At 53.5% G+C, this 16,992-nt stretch overlaps 1 protein-coding gene across 1 annotated transcript in view; it reads left to right on the forward strand.

Annotated features, from left to right (window-relative positions):
- Nucleotides 1-1,585: 1,585 nt before the first annotated feature.
- The window catches only part of LOC120389977 (sialoadhesin-like), a 32,517-nt gene continuing 17,110 nt past the window's right edge, over nucleotides 1,586-16,992 (forward strand). Inside the window, exon 1 of the mRNA XM_039512154.1 lies at nucleotides 1,586-1,633. The gene's annotated coding sequence lies outside the window, so the exon portion shown is untranslated. The remainder of the gene's footprint in view (nucleotides 1,634-16,992) is intronic.

Below are 16,992 nucleotides of genomic sequence, written 5' to 3' on the forward strand. Positions count from 1 at the left end.
GGCATTAGCGGGTAGGCCGGGTCCCCGAGGATCACTGTAGGCATCTGCACATCCCCAACCGTTATTTTGTGGTCCGGGAAGAAAGTGCCTGCCTGGAGGCGTCTAAACAGACCAGAGTTCCTGAACACACGCGCCATGAACCTTGCCCGCCCACCCGACGTTGATGTTGGTAAACGTCCCCTATGGTCCACCACAGCTTGCAGCACCATTGAAAAGTAGCCCTTTCGGTTAATGTACTCGCTGGCCTGGTGGGCTGGTGCCAGGATAGGGATGTGAGTCCCATCTATAGCCCCACCGCAGTTTGGGAATCCCATCGCGCGAAGCCATCTATGATGACCTGGACATTTCCGACAGTCACTACCTTTGAGAGCAGTTGCTCAACGATTGCGTGGGCTACTTGAATGACAGCAATCCCCACGGTAGATTTGCCCACGCCAAAGTGGTTCGCTACTGACCGGTAGCTGTCTGGCGTGGCAAGTTTCCAGAGGGCTATGGCCACTCGCTTCTGCACAGTCAGGGCTGCTCGCATCCTTGTGTCCTGGCGCTTCAGGGCAGGGGACAGCAAGTCACACAGTTCAAGGAAAGTGCCCTTACGCATCCTGAAGTTTCGCAGCCACTCTGTGTCATCCCAGACCTGCAGCACTATGCGGTCCCACCAGTCTGTGCTTGTTTCGGGCCCAGAATCGCTGCTCCACACCATGAACTTGACCCATTGCCACCATGATCTCCACTGCCCGGCGTACCTGCTTTCTGAGAGGTCTGCGCCACTCTCCTCACCGTGCTGCCGGAGCCTCCTCGCCCGGTTTCTCAGCATCTGACTGTGGAAGAGGTGGACGATAACGTGCGAGGAGTTGACAACGGCCATAAGTGCAGCGATGATCGCAGCGGCTCCATGCTCGCAGTGCTGTGGCGCCCGCGCTGTAACCGACCAGAGAAGGGCGCGAACAGATTTCCGCCGGCGCGCCAAGGAAGAGAGGAGGGCGGGATTGACGGTTCAATGACGACACATTTTTCCCCCCAGCATGCATTGGGGGGAAATCCCACAATTCCAATGGGCAGCGGGGAGTGCGGGAACTGTGGGATAGCTTCCCACAGTGCACCGCTTCCAAAGTCGAAGCTGGCCCCGTGAATGTGGACTCAGAAGTTCGAATTTGTGTATTTAGTATGGATACACAAATTCGACTTATTAAGGTCGAATCCACAAATTCGACTTAAGTAGATTCGAAATAGTCCTGTAGTGTAGACAAGCCCTAACAGATGTATTGGAGCATGAGCTGTGGTGAATCTCCACTTCGTTAGATGAAAGTGTTAAGATCAGCTTAGAATGGGTTTTCCTTCTTTTTTATTTGACCGCCAAATCTGACTTGTTCTGCTTTGACTTATAATCACTTAAAATCTATTTTTATCGTTAATAAATCTGTTTGTTTGTTCTGCCTGAAGCCGTGTGTTTGGTTTGAAGCGTGTCAGAGACTCCCCTTGAGATAACAAGCCTGGTACATATCAATTTCTCAGAAATCTCACCCCCAGCCCGCCTGGTGCCACTTCCCCTTTTGCCCTTCAAAGCCGGACTGATTGTTCAGCTCCCCCCGGCCAGATCGGCTGCCGGAGCCACGGCTGCAGGACGCGCTATAAGGTAATTGCACCTTCTCGTGCCCATGGGAGTGGGGGCTAGTGGTTAGAGCAGGGGGCTGGGAGCCAGGACTCCTGGGTTCTTTTCCTAGCTCTGTGCAGCCCCGTTGTGCTATGTGCTACCTAGACACACTGAGCCAAGGTCCCCGCCCTCTTCTGCTCCCAGGCTAACCCAGCCCCATGGGGTGCACCAGGGTGGAGAACTGTGGGGAACCTGAAACCTCTTTCCCCTTAGCAGGGGATCTCTGTGCCCCCCATTTCTCCTCTGCATCAGGGTCTCCCAATCTACCCCCTAGGCCAGGGAGCTTCTGGAGCCCCCACTTCCTCCTCCCCCAGACCAGCTCCCCCCATACCAGGGGCTCAGTCTGTGTGACACTGGGCAGAGATGAGCTGCAGGGGTGGGGCTGAAAGGCATCAGTGGTGTCCCCAGTCAGTCCTCAGATGGGGCGGTGTGCTGCTGGGGTGGGGTGGGCCACTAGGGGGGCGCTGTGCTGCAGGGGTGGGGTGGGGCACTAGGGGCGCTGTGCTGCAGGGGTGGGGTGGGGCACTAGGGGGCGCTGTGCTGCAGGGGTGGGGTGGGGCACTAGGGGGCGCTGTGCTGCAGGGGGTGGGGTGGGGGCACTTTGGGGCGCTGTGCTGCAGGGCGGGGTGGGGGCACTAGGGGGCGCTGTGATGTGGGGGGTGGGGTGGGGGCTCTCCCCTGGCAGTCAGGGCTGGCCCCGATGCCCCAGTGTGAATCAAACAGAGCAAGGGCTTGGATCTGGGTCTCCCACAGCGCCGGGGAGGGGAAAGGGCCTGACCCACCAGCTGCTTTGGGTCGGCCTCTCTCTGTGGCTTTTCCATTAAAAAAAAAATCAGTCCCAGTTTCACCGCATCACAGAACAAAACCAAACACCGAACCCCCTGCCCCCTCCTGCCCCAGCCCTGCACACGGGATCCACACGAGGCCGCCCCATGGATCTCTAGATCCCAGCACGACCCCATTCCCCGGCTTCCTCCCCATCCCGCACCTTGCGCACCCTGAGATCCTTCGCCTCGGACCCCAGCAGAGGGCGCCATTGAGCTGCTGCCAGCCCTGGATTCTCACCTCCCCCCAGGGATCTGGGAACTGATTATTTTTGTGCTGCCCCGCGAGGCGCCACCTCCAGGCCTGATTTGGAGCAAACCCCCCAACCGCTGAAAACCGAGCCCCTGGGCAGCAGCTGAAGTTCAGCACCCGACAAATTAAACCATCCCCAGGATTGCGGACAATCCTGGGGCAATTTCTCCTGTCCAGACACCCCACGGCTCGCTTGGCTGCTCGGCGGGCAGGGAGTGGTCTGCCAGCAACGCCGAAACATCGGAAACAAAATTCCTGTCCCGTCTGACTGATTTTCAATGGTTTTGATTTAAAAACAACACATTAAAAGGAATTTTTGAAACACAAAAAAAATCATTTTGGACTGAACCAATTTGAGGGTCTGGGGGTTTTAGCTTCTACTGAAACAGTTTGGCAAAACCCACCTGAAATCGTGTGATGTTTTGGTGGCGCCGAACATGTGTTTTCTGATCACAAAGTTGTGTGTGAACACGTTCACTTGTTTCTACTCCCAACTCCTGCTCCTAGGGCCGGGTCATTTCTGGTCCCTACCTTCTCGAACACCAATGCAGAGCGACATATATGTGGCTATATGGATATATAGGTGCAGCCTATACAGATTTGATAGATATACAGAGCACTCCAGTTATAAGAATCGCTGTTATAAGAATCAATTCCATATTAAAAGCAGTGAGCAAAACAACTGGGACAAAATCATACCTGTACTCTGCTTGCAAGAAGCGACCGCTTATAAGAATCAAATAATCTGGGGCAGATGTGATTGTTACAAAAGCAGGGCACAGTATGTAGAGAGACCTTGTTATAGAGAGTGTGAGATTTTTACTGGTTTATAATCTCAACTAGGGCTGGCAAGTGACTACAAAAATTAATCGTGCAACTAATTGTAATCTTAAACAGTAACAGAATACCATTTCTTTAAACATTTTTGGATGTTTTTCCATTTCCGAATATATTGATTTCAATTACAACACACAATACAATGTGTACAGTGCTCTATTTATTTTTATTACAAGTATTTGCACTTTAAAAAAACAAAAACAGTATTTTTCAATTCACCTCATACAAGTAGAGTAGTGTAATCTCTTTATCATGAAAGTTGAACTTACAAATGTAGATTTGTGTACATAAAAAACTGCATTCAAAAATAAAACAGTGTCAAATTATAGAGCCTGCAAGTCCACTCAGTCCTACTTGTTGTTCAGCCAGTTGCTCAGACAAACAAGTTTGTTTACATTTGCAGGAGCTAATGCTGCCCGCTTCTTGTTTACAATGCCACCTGAAAGTGAGAACAGGTGTTTGCATGGCACTGTTGTAGCTGGCATCACAAGATATTTACGTGCCAGATGCACTAAAGGCTCATATCGCCCTTCATGTTTCAACCACCATTCGAGGGGCCATGCGTCCATGCTGATGACGGGCTCTGCTCGATAACAATCCAAAGCACTGCAGACTGATGCATGTTCATTTTCATTATCTGAGTCAGATGCCACCAGCAGAAGGTTGATTTTCTTTTCTGGTGGTTCGGGCTCTGTAGTTTCTGCATCCAAGTGTTGCTCTTTTAAGACTTCTGAAAGCATGTTCCACACCTCGTTCCTCTCAGATTTAGGAAGGCACTTCAGATTCTTAAACCTTGGGTCGAGTGCTGTTGCTATCTTTAGAAATCTCACATTGGTGCCTTCTTTGCGTTTTGTCAAATCTGCAGTGAAAGTGATGGGTCATCATCCGAGACTGCTATAACATGAAATATATGGCAGAATGCAGGTAACACAGAGCAGGGGACATGCAATTCTCTCCCAAAGAGTTCAGTCACAAATTTAATTAATGCATTATTTTTTTAACGAGTGTCACGAGCATGGAAGCATGTCCTCTGGAATAGTGGCCGAAGCATGAAGGGGCATATGAATGTTTAGCGCATCTGCCACTTAAACACATTGCAATGCCAGCTACAAAAGTGCCTTGCGATCACCTCTGCTCACTTTCTGGTGACGTTGTAAAGAATCAGGCAGAGGTATCTCTCATCAATGTAAAGAAACTTGTTTCTCTTAGCAATTGGCTGAACAAGAAGTAGGATTGAGTGGACTTGTAGGCTCTAAAGTTTTACATCATTTGGTTTTTGAGTGCAGTTATGTAACAAAAAAAATCTACATTTGTAAGTTGCACTTTCAGGACAGAGATTGCACTACAGTACTTGTGTTAGGTGAATTGAAAAATACTATTTATTTTGTTTATCATTTTTACAGTGCAGATATTTGTAATAAAAAGTAACACACACTTTGATTGCAATTACAACACAGAATACAATATATATGAAAATGTAGAAAAACATCCAAAATATTTAACACATTTCACTTGGTATTCTATTGTTTAACAGTGCAATTAAAACTGTGATTAACTTTTTTGCGTTACTGGTGTGAGTTAACTGTGATTAATCGACAGCCCTAATTTCAATAATATCAATATTTATTCTTAAGAGTGTTTCAGATTTTGATTGATTTTACATTTTCACAATTGTGCAAAATTATGGCCTTTATCTAATTTTATCAATTTAAATTGTCCTAATTGCAGGAACTTGTGTGTGTGGGGGTGGGGGGTGTCAGCCAATATTTATTTCATGACTGCATGTGTCAAGAGTGAACATTTTATAACTCTTAAAACACGCATTGTCAACACCCCCAATGAAAACAGCCTGAATTTGGAGCCTAATTCCCAGAATCTCAGCTCAGCCGGGGGCGGGGAGATCACCCAGCCCGGCCTCGTGTGTCGCCCAGGCCGTGGGGCTGCCCTGAATTCATCACGGGCTGAACTGGAGTCGCCCCTTAAGCAAAACATCCCATCTCAACGGCAGAATTGCCACCAATGGAGAACAGGGTTTCCACCTTTGTAATGGCTGGTAACTGGACCCCCCAAAGCCCCACCCCCTGCTCCGCCTCTTCCCTCAGAGCCCCACCCCCTTCTCAGCCTCTGCCCCCAGACCTCATCCCTGCTCTGCCTCTTCTCCCCCAGATAAAAAAAACAGACCCCAGGGTTGTCACATGGCCCCCGGACACACAAGCCGAAACCCAGCCTGTCCGGGTGAAAACCGGATGAGTGGCCTTCCTGACGGAGAACCTGCCCCAGCCCTGGGTAAATTGTTCCCAGGGTTAATTCCCCTCCCTGGTATAAATTCCCACCTTGTTTCCAGTCTGAATTTGTCGAGCTTCACCTTCCCGCCCACTGGATCTTGGCCTGCTAGACGGAGCGGCCGCTCTCACCAGAGCTCTGTCCCCGGGGGTATTTCTAGAGGGGACTGAGTCACCCCTCAGCCTTCTCCGTGTGACGCTGGATAGACTGAGTACCTGGCGTCTGACTCAGGCCTGGCTTCCCATCCTGGAGTCGTTCTCCTGGCTCTTCTCCGGCCCCTCCCAAGTGATCTCTGTGCGTCTGGAACTGGGCGGGCCGTGCAGCCGGACGCAGGATTCCACCGGAGGTCGACCCTGAATGTGGGGGGTCGGCTCTGGCCCAGGTCAGACCAGCTGACCAAACTGGCCCCTTCTGGCCGTGGAAATCTGTTTGTCTCCTGTCTCCTGCTTGCCCCTCCACTGCTTCGCGGGATCCCTGGCCGAGAAGCCGGCGCTAGCGGCAAGCATGTGTAGCTGGCTGGCGGCCATGGGGGGAGGCACCAGGGGAGCCGCAGCTGGATGCTAGCGCTTAATAGCAGCGTATTCGCAGGTGATGCAAAGTGCAGTTGGAAACCGAGGCACACAAACTTCAGCAAAACCGAACCTTCCCACTTCATCACTGACTGAGAAACGGGGGAATCTGGAGTGGGAGTAGAGAGGACAGTTGATCTCTGGATTTGGCACTGGTGCGACTGCTGCCACAATCTGGGGGCCAGGTCTGGGGTCCCCATTTCCTGACAGGCGGTGATCAGTGCGAGGGAGGTCAGAGAAGACGATTGGAAAACCTGCCTCAGCGTGCGAGACTCCAGGAGCTCTGTCTGGTTAGAGACGGTTCGGGGGTGACTTGAGCCCTTCTCCCTCCCTGACATGGGGAGTAAATCTTTGATCACGGGCACCTCAGGCTTTGAACTGAAATATTTTGGCTTTCGCTCATTTGCTGAAAAGTGCCCATTAGCCCCAGAACCCCTCCCTCTCGTCCGAGTGTCGTTTGCCTCGTCACAGGAGGGACCCCACCAGCCGGCAGGGCTCCAATACGCGTGTCTGTTAATCACACGCGGCAGCCAGGCCGAGCTACCCGCACGCACGGCTGCTTTCTAAAGCAGGGGTCTCAAACATGCGGCCCTTGGAGCTCCCCCAGTTACTTCCTGTCGCCGCCAAACTCCCCTCACCCCCGCCCCCCTCCCCGAGTTATTTTCTGTGCCCAAGCTCCCCGCGCGCTGCTCCCCAATGTTTGGGGCCGGGTCTCTCCCCTGGCCCCACCTGCCGCCCCCACGCGCTTCCCCCCAGTGTCTCCCGGCCCCCACTTGCTGCCCGGGAGCCTGCCCGGGAGCTCACGCTGACTCCACTCCTCCGCTATGCCGGCTTCCGGCATCACCTGCTGCCGCAGGGTCCTAGCGCCCCCCTGCACTAGGGCCAGGGCAGGCTGCCCTTCCCCTGCCCTTCTGCCCTAGTCCTGAGACTCTCCAATGCCCCGAGCCTCTCCAATGCCTCAAACCCCTCACCCTCAGCCCCACAGCCCTCACCCCTGCACCCCCTCCTATCCCCAAACTCCGTCCCAAAGCCTGCACCCCCACCCCCTGCCGCAGCCTGGAGCCTGCACCGAGCACAGAGCCTGCACTCCAGACCCCCTCCCCCACCCAAACTCCCTCCCAGAGCCTTAGGCAGTAAATCTAAGTGCGTGTTTTGTCCTTTGAGTGAGGTGCATTACTGAGTGTATATATTTATTAAAACTGCTTGGAAATGACTTCGTCAAAAAAAAGAACACTCATGGAAGAAAAGAGAGTTTTCCAAGACAAATGGGAGAATTTATATTTTTTCACAGAGGTAAAAGATAAAATTCAGTGCCTTATTTGTCAGCAAACGATTGCTGTTCCCAAGGAGTATAACGTGCGTCGGCACTATGACATGATGCACCGTGAAAAATATGATGCATTCACCGGAAAAATCCGAGAGGAAAAAGTTCAGCAACTTAAAGCAGCATTTGCCAAGCAAAGAAATTTATTTTCAGGGATTAACAAGTCTAGCGAAGATTCAGGAAGAGCAAGTTTTGTGATAAGTGAAATGATAGCTAAATCATCGCAACCTTTTACAGAAGGCTTATTCATAAAAGAATGTCTTATGAAGGCACGTGAAATTTTATGTCCTGATAGGAAGAAAGTTTTTGAAGGCATAAGCTTGTCTGCAAATACAGTTGCCTGCAGGATAATGGATTTAGCTGATAATGTGCAAAAACAATTGATTCGAATGGCAAAAGACTTTGAAGTATTTTCAATTGCTCTTGATGAGAGTACAGATGTATCAGATACCGCACAGTGTGCAGTGTTCATTAGAGGTGTGGACTGCAATTTGAATATAACTGAAGAATTGCTAGACTTAATGCCACTGAAGGGTACCACAACGGGACGTGACATATTTCAAGGATTGGAAGAGTGCATTGAAAAAGCTGCGCTGCCATGGAACAAACTCGTATCTTTGGCTACGGACGGTGCGCCATCAATGTGCTCTGAAAACATTGGTGTGGTTGGATTATTGAAGACCAAACTGAACAGCCTCAATATACCAGGAATTAGCTTCACCAGTATACATTGTATTTTGCACCAAGAAGCCCTGTGTAGTAAAAGTCTACAAATGAAAGAAGTTATGGATGTAGTTGTTAAAACTGTTAATTTTATACGTGCACGAGGGCTGAATCACAGACAGTTCACTTCTTTTCTAGCAAGTATGGACAGTGAATATGGGGAACTTCTGTATCACACTCACGTTAGATGGCTGAGTCGTGGAAATGTTTTGAAGCGTTTTTTTGCACTTAAAGAGGAGATTGATTCCTTCATGAAAATGAAAAACAAGGAGGTTCCACAGCTTGCTGATTCCACTTTTATCTGCAACCTTGCTTTTCTAACAGATGTAACTGATCACCTGAATGCACTGAACTTGAAACTTCAGGGTAGAAAACAGGTGATAACACAGATGTATGACAGTATTAAGTCATTCAAAGTCAAGCTTACTTTATGGGGGAAACAGCTGACTGCTGGCAATTTGGTCCATTTCTCAACTCTGAATTCCTTAGGAAAAGTTGAACCCAAATCCTTGAAAGAATATGCAGAGATCATTTCTAACTTACACAAACAGTTTGATGTGCGGTTTAAAGATTTCAAGGCACTTGAACCACATTTTCAACTTTTTTCCACACCATTTGCTGTTGAAATTGACAATGTTGCAGAGGAAATGCAGATGGAGTTAGTGGAACTTCACTGTGACACGATTTTGAAGCAGAAGTATACAGATGTTGGAATTCCAGAATTCTACAGGTTTCTTTCACAAGAAAGATTTCCCATGTTATTCTCTGCTTCTGCAAGGATAATGGCAATGTTTGGAAGTACATATATATGTGAACAGTTTTTCTCTTCCATGAAGATTAACAAATCTGTGTTAAGGTCAAGGCTCACTGATGAACATTTGCAAGCAACACTGAGATTGGTTTCGTCTCAGGATATCAAACCTAATATTGATGCTCTCGTTGATGCAAAAACGCCAGCTTAGTTGCCAAAAATGAAATGACTGTCAAAATTAGCACTGACGTTTCACATTACAGTTAAAGAAGTTAATAAAAAAGTTAATAAATTGACTTTTAATAGCATACTATATTTTAATACTATACTACTATATTACTCTTCATTTTTTTTTCTGCCTACCTCCAGGCGCTTCCCACCGCCAAGCCGCCAAACAGCTGTTGGTGGCGCTTAGCACTTTCCAGGAGGGAGGGGGGAGGAGCGGGGAGCCGCGCGCTTAGGGGAGGAGGTGGAGAAGAGACAGGGCAGGGGCGGGGCCTCATGGAAGGGGTGGATTGGGGGTGGGGCCAGGGGCAGCAAGGGGGCGTGTCAGTGATGTGGCCCTCGGGCCAATGCACTAGTCCTCATGCGGCCCTCGGGGTCATTTGAGTTTGAGACCCCTGTTCTAAAGCGTGAACACGGTGAGCGCCCCAGATGCTCACCGCCTATTTAAAGTGACACCAGCCCGGGACACACAACCCCATTTTTCTCATCCTTTTCTCGGGTCCTTTCTCCCCCCATTTTCAGACACCCCTAAAGGTGTGAACATCACGGCTACACCCAGTTCTGACCTGCACACAGGGGACCCGGTGAATGTAACCTGCTGCTTCAGCAGCAGTGTCCCTGCTGATGTTACCTCGCCTGGTACAAGGATAACACCAGGCTGGGGGGGTCGCAGCCGGAGCTGGTGCTTCAAGGTGTCACAGCCAGGCACGCTGGGGAATATCGCTGCGAGGTTCAGAACCAGGTGGGGACGACTCCTCGTCCCCTGTCAGTGTCACCGTCCTGGGTAGGTCCCGAGGGTCCCTGGCACCCCCTGGGGGCTGGCTGGGGATGCCCAAGGCGCAGGCTGGCAAACCCTTGGGCAGTGGGTTCTGATCCCGACGGGCTCTGTGCTGCCTGGGTTGGGCCGTGCTGGGCCGGCTCTCAGAGCCCCTCACCGGTGACACCAGCCCGTCTGCCTTCAGGCTGTGGCAGGTGCCAGTGTCTGAGCCCCGGCCTCGTGGCTGCCAACCTGCTCCCCATTGTCCTCGTTAACGTGGGGGCTCGTTACCTGCGCGGGAGAGGCCGGCAGCAGGCAGGAGCCGAGGGGGCTGCGGAGGGTAAGGGCCGGGCTGGGTGGGAGGGAAGATGGATGGGGCTGGTGCAGGGGGCTGGTGATTTGGGGGGGTTGGTGGGAGACACTTGGGGGAACACAGGGGTGTAGCCAATGATTTGAGCTGATTGTGATGTTATGATTCATTAACACGTCATGGCTGGTAAGTGGTTGGATTATAGAGGCCTAAGACGGATCAGGAGTTCGAAGGAATAACCGTGTATTAGAGCGAAGGCAGGAGGCTGGAACACGAGGCCTGTAGGCCGAGACCTGCAAGATTTTAGCTTCGCTATTATGAGCCTCGGAGCTAAGAAACGCTGACAGACGTAAGTGAGCGAAGGAAAACCCGATGCCCTGAGATGCTGGGAAAAGAGGCACCAAGGGGCAATGTTACCAGCAATCAGCCAGAAGATTAGTTTTAAATCAGAAAAATGCTGGAGCGGCACCTCTGGCTCCAACGTGTGTCTGCACCACAGGCTGCGGGGGGTGGGGGGGGTGTCAGTGCTAATGAGAACAAAGAGAACTAGACACGGCCTAGAGAGATCAGGGGTCTCTAGGGGACACAGACCCATAAGGGAAAAGGGGGGTGACACTTTCATGTACACACACAGAAGGTCGCTCTAGGAAGACTCACGTTATAAAAAGGGGGGGGCCCAACCCCACCGGGGAGCTCAGACCAGATCCCTCTATTCGGTTAGGGTGCAGGGCTGGGAGCCAGGACTCCTGGGTTCTACCCGTGGCTCTGGGTGGGGAGCGGAGTCTAGTGGTTAGAGTTGCAGACGAGCCCAGAACTCTAAGCCCCCTTGTGTATGAGGGTCTCCGATTCACCCCCGTGCCTCAGTTTCCCAGCTGCACAGCGGGAACCCAGACGCAGGCCTGCTGTCAGGCTGTGCATCGCCGCAGGCCGGGCACGGCGCAGGCCAGAGTCAAAGGCCCCGGCTGCTCCTCACGTTTGATTCCCTGCTTGGGGGATGGGGGCGAAGAGCCCTGGGAACGCCCCTCCCCCACTGCTGAGCAGCACAGGGCACCAGAGCAGCTGTTTCCCCCGCTGGCTGGGTGCCCCCACCCCGCCCCCCGCAGCACAGCGCCCCCAGTGCTCCCACCCCGCCCCCCGCAGCACAGCACCCCCTGGCACCTCCATCCCGCCTTGCAGCCCAGTGCCCCTAGTGCCACCCTGGGGCACTGGGGCCAGCCCTGACGGCCAGGGCAGACGGCTATGACAAAGTCAGGGCCCTGCACCTGTATCCCCCTCCATGGTCCCTCTGCAACGCCCACTTCAGTGTTTCTGGCTCCCCAGCCATGTTGGGCCAAGATCTGTGTCTCTCTCCCTCCTCCCCGGGATGATGCCCGGCCGCGCAGCTGCCTGCCGACTCTGGGAGATCCCCAGCCAGCCGGACGGCCTCCCCCTGTCAGCGGAACGGCCGCAGGTAAGTTGCCCCCCGGCTCTTCTTTGCCAACCAGCGGGAGCCTCGCGGTGCGAGCGTTACAGAGGAATCACCCCGGAGCCATCCGAGAACCGCCCTGTATGTTCCAAAGCGCCCCAGAGATCCCCCTTCCAGCTCCCCCCTCAGGCTGCAGGAGGGTCCGTCCTGCACGCCCCAGCACTGGGGTTTGCCCCCGAGATGAGCAGCTTGTAAGGGTCTCAGGCCTTTGATCTCCACGGGGAGGGGATCAGCCGACCAGGCCCCCCTCTGCAGGTGTCGCTTCCAAAGGCCGGGTTCATGCAGGAGCAGAGATGGGGAACTTGCCTTCCTGCCTCCCTCGGTAGCCCAAGGAAACCCGCTTCCCACGGCTTCTTCTTGGCACATTGTTCAGTCTATTGAGCTCTGGGTCTGACACCTGTGCCACCCCCCACCCCCCGAGATCTTAACCCCAGCCCTGCCTGCCAGGGGGAGCCCCCACCCTGCAGCACAGCGCCCCCTAGTGCCGCTCTAGGGCATCGGCGCCAGCCCTGCCTGCCAGGGAGAGCCCCCACCCTGCAGCACAGCGCCCCCTAGTGCCGCTCTGGGGCATCGGAGCCAGCCCTGCCTGCCAGGGAGAGCCCCCACCCTGCAGCACAGCGCCCCCTAGTGCCGCTCTAGGGCATCGGCGCCAGCCCTGCCTGCCAGGGAGAGCCCCCACCCTGCAGCACAGCGCCCCCTAGTGCCGCTCTGGGGCATCGGAGCCAGCCCTGCCTGCCAGGAGAGCCCCACCCTGCAGCACAGCGCCCCCTAGTGCCGCTCTGGGGCATCGGAGCCAGCCCTGCCTGCCAGGGAGAGCCCCCACCCTGCAGCACAGCGCCCCCTAGTGCCGCTCTGGGGCATCGGAGCCAGCCCTGCCTGCCAGGGGGAGCCCCCACCCTGCAGCACAGCGCCCCCTAGTGCCGCTCTGGGGCATCGGAGCCAGCCCTGCCAGCCAGGGAGAGCCCCTCCACTGCAGCACAGCGCCCACAGTGCCACGGAGAGTTAAAGACCCCCAGGAGCAGAGACCTATTGATGGGGGGGGGGAATTGACCAACCAGATGAGGGGAAATGGGGGACACACAGAGCTCCCCTCATCTGGTCAGAGCAGCCCCAGCTCCAGCTGGCTCTGGAATTGATGGTAGATCTGAGAACCGGCTCGGGGTACCACTGATGCCTTCCAGCCCCACCCCACCCCCACAGTTCAGCTCTGCCCAGTGGGGAGGGGGCACAGACTGAGCCCCTGGCATGGGGGGAGCTGGTAGGGAGGAGGTGGGAATGGGGGGCTCGGAGGACCCCTGGCCTGGGGGTTAGATTGGGGGGCCCTGGTGCAGAAGGGAAATGGGGGCGCCGAGAGCCCCTGCTAAGGGGAAAGAGGTTTCAGGGAGTCCCTGACCTGGAGGGGGTGGGAGGGGGGCACACACGGAGCTGCGGGGGATGGGGGGAGCTCTGCCAACACTCGCTATGAAGTGCGCTGCCCCCTGGTAGAATGTTTTTCCTGAGCCCCACGGTTCTCCGCCCCCGGTGCACCCCAAGGGGCTGGCTTAGCCTGGGAGCACAGGAGGGCGGGGACCGTCAATCCTACCTGGAACCTCAGCCCTGTTCCATGCAGAGGGTCCTTCTCTGGCCCCACGTCCACGTCCCCCCCCCCATGGGCACAGACAGAATTACAGCGAGGGGCGGCCTGGCCTGGGCTGCGGGTTCCTTAGCGCTGCGGGCTGGGCCCAGGCCAGCGCATAAACTAAAATCATTGGCTGCCCCCTGCATTCCCCCAAGTGTCTCCCCTCAACCATCCCAAACCACCATCCGTCACCACCTGTATTTCCCCATCTCCCACCAGCACCCCACAAATCACCCTACATGTCTCAGCAGCCCTGCGGCCCTGTGTTCTCCCAAGTGTCTCCTACCAGCCCCCCAAGCTATCAGCCTCTGCCCCCCACATAACCCATAGGGTCTCCTGCCAAACCACTGGTCCCAACCCCCCAAATTATCCCAAGTGTCTCCCGTCATCCCCCTATTTCCCCATGTGTCTCCCCAGCCCCCCCCCAAAACACCCACCCCCTGCACCAGCCCCATCCCTGTTCCCAACCACACAGCCCAGCTCATACCCTCCGCAGCCTCCTCGGCTCCTGCCTGCCTCTGGCTTCTCACGAGCAGTTAACAAACCCCCACGTTAACAAGGACGAGGAGCAGGATGGCAACCACAACGGTGACAGCTCGTCTGCACCGGGCGATGGCGTCCGGCTATGGGATCGGCTGCATAACCAGGTATCTTACACCTTGGGCTTGTCATAAAATAATTTCCTAGCCAGAAGGGAGTATAGCTTGGATACTGGCCTGATGGGGGCCATGTATGCAAGGCTCATCCCTCGGTGGTGCAATGCAACCACCTCTGGGGAGGGGTGCGTGGCTGTTTGACAGCTCACAGCAATGCAGACGATGGTTTCAGGGCAGGATCGGAGGAAGGTTCCTGTGTGGAGCTGACACATGTGGGGAGAGTCAGGGAGGGGGAAGGGAACAAACTGTTGGGGTGCATCAGGGACCCCAGCAAGACGTCGTGACCCCTTGGGGGAGAGCCATGTGGGGGGAGGGTATCACAGGCACAAGGGGCAGGGTCGGGGTTCAGTGTCTCAGCTGGGAACAGCAAAGCCCCATAAGCAGAGATCAGCCCTGATGGCAAGGGGAGAGCCCCCTACGGAGCCCCCCTCCTTTCAGCACAGCCCCCACTAGCGCCACCCTGGGGCATTGGGGCCAGCCCTGACTGTGAGGGGAGAGCCCCCTGTTTAGCCCCCCTGGCCCATCCTGCAGCTCCACACCCCTTAGCGCTTCCTCTGCTGCTTCCTCTCTGATAACTAGATTGTTTATCAGGTCCCGTCTCTGTGCGTATCTGTGACCACAGCCTGGGCAGAGCCAGTGTCTGATGTTACTCAACTGCTCTGAGAACGTCTCTCTGGGTAATGGGGCAACTGTCGGTCTTCAGAGACATGGTCAGCTCCCAGACTGCTGTCCTGGGCAACACAGTATGGAGAGGGTGAGGACCCCTCAGTGGTGAAGGAACAGGTTAAAGACTATTTAGAAGAGCTGGACATGCACAAGTCAATGGGTCCAGATCTAATGCATCCAAGGATGCTGAGGCAATTTGCTGATGCGATTGCAGAGTCATTGGCCATTATCTTTGAAAACTTGTGGTGATCACGGGAGGTCCCGGATGATTGGAAAAAGGCAAATTTAGTGCCTATCTTTAAAAAAGGGAAGAAGGAGAACCCAGGGAACAGCCTCACCTCAGTCCCTGGAAAAATCATGGAGCAATTCCTCAAGGAAACCATTTTGAAGCATTTGGAAGAGAGGAAGGTGATCAGGAACAGTCAACATGGATTCATCAAGGACAAGTCATACCTGATTGGATAACTGGCTCTGTGGATATGGGAAAATGTGGATGGAAAGCTGGCTGGATTGTCAGGCTCAGCAGGTAGTGATCAATGGCTCCATGTCTAGTTGGCAGCCGATATCAAGCAGAGTGCCCCAAGGGTCGGTCCTGGGGCTGGTTTTGTTCAACATTATCAATGGCCATGGGATGGATTGCACCCTCAGCAAGTTCACAGATTACACTGGGGGAGAGGTAGATACGCTGGTGGGTAGGGATAGTGACCTAGACAAATTGGAGGATTGGGCCAAAAGAAATCTGATGAGGTTCAACAAGGACAAGTGCAGAGTCCTGCACTTAGGACAGAAGAATCCCAGGCACTGCTACAGGGGACTGACTGGCTAAGCGGCAGTTCTGCAGAAAAGGACCTGGGGGTTACAGTGGATGAGAAGCTGCATATGAGTCAGCAATGTGCCCTTGTTGCCAAGAAGGCTAACAGCATATTGGGCTGCATTAGTAGGACCATTGCCAGCAGATTGAGGGAAGTGTTTATTCCCCTCTATTTTGAGTTACGACAACAGCTTTGGGGGTGTGGACCAGACCTGGGTTTGTGTTGCAGCAGGCTAGAGTGTCTGGCTCAACAAGGCAGGGTCCTGGAGTCCCAGGCTGGCAGGGAAAGCAGGCTCAGAGGTAAATTCAGCACCTCAGGTGACAGTCCCAAGGTGTCTCTGTAACCAAACCCATCAGTTACCTTCACCTGAGCTCACAGTAAAAGCATTTACGTAAAAGGTGGCCGTGTTACGGTAAAGTTGGTTACACACAGACAACTGCTGAGAGTCAAACAACAGACCAATATTGTTACAAACTGGATAGATTCTATCCCCACCTTTGTTGCTGAGAGGAGCTGGTTTTTCAGGATGATACAGTTCCTGTTGTGCCTTTATTCTCTTGAGTTGGAGCTTAAGTCTGTCCACGTTTGCCTTAGCTTCTAGTTCCTGCAATCGACTATCTGCCATTCCCTGTTCATGTTCAAACCCAGGTGTTCTCTCTCAGCAGCTTCTCCTTCCATATCAGCTATTTTTTGCTTTTGTTCAAGTCCTAGCTGCTGGTTTCTCACTGCAGGCATTTTCGCTGGGTCTGCTTCCTTATCCCTGGCAATTAATAGCTTTTTCACTTCCCTCTCTGTAAGCACAATTCTTCCAGGCTTTTCTGTCAGGATCTTGATCAGGGGTCACTCACTGTAACTGATTTTTAACCCTTCAACTCTCCAATATCAAAATTAAATTTTAACAAGCACGTGGTTCCGATCTAAAACCCAAATATCACATGCAGGGCTAGGATGACCAGACAGCAAGTGTGAAAAATCAGGAGAGGAGGTGGGGGGTAATAGGTACCTATATAAGAAAAAGCCCCCAAAATCAGGACTGTCCCTATAAAATCAGGACATCTGCTCACCCTATTCAGCATGTACCAGCAGAACTGGGACCTCAATCTTGCGACTCGAACTTCCCCTGATGAACTCTAAGCAGATCTGAGATGACGGAATCAGGACCCAAGGGTCTTTTATACAATCTCACGTCCTCTTGGACAAGGTGTCCAGCCCTGGTATGGGGCCATATCCCCAGGGCTTCCTCCCTGGAGACACCATCTTCCTGGAGC

Source organism: Mauremys reevesii, linkage group 24 (genome assembly GCF_016161935.1).
Source record: "Mauremys reevesii isolate NIE-2019 linkage group 24, ASM1616193v1, whole genome shotgun sequence".
Lineage (NCBI taxonomy): Eukaryota > Metazoa > Chordata > Testudines > Geoemydidae > Mauremys > Mauremys reevesii.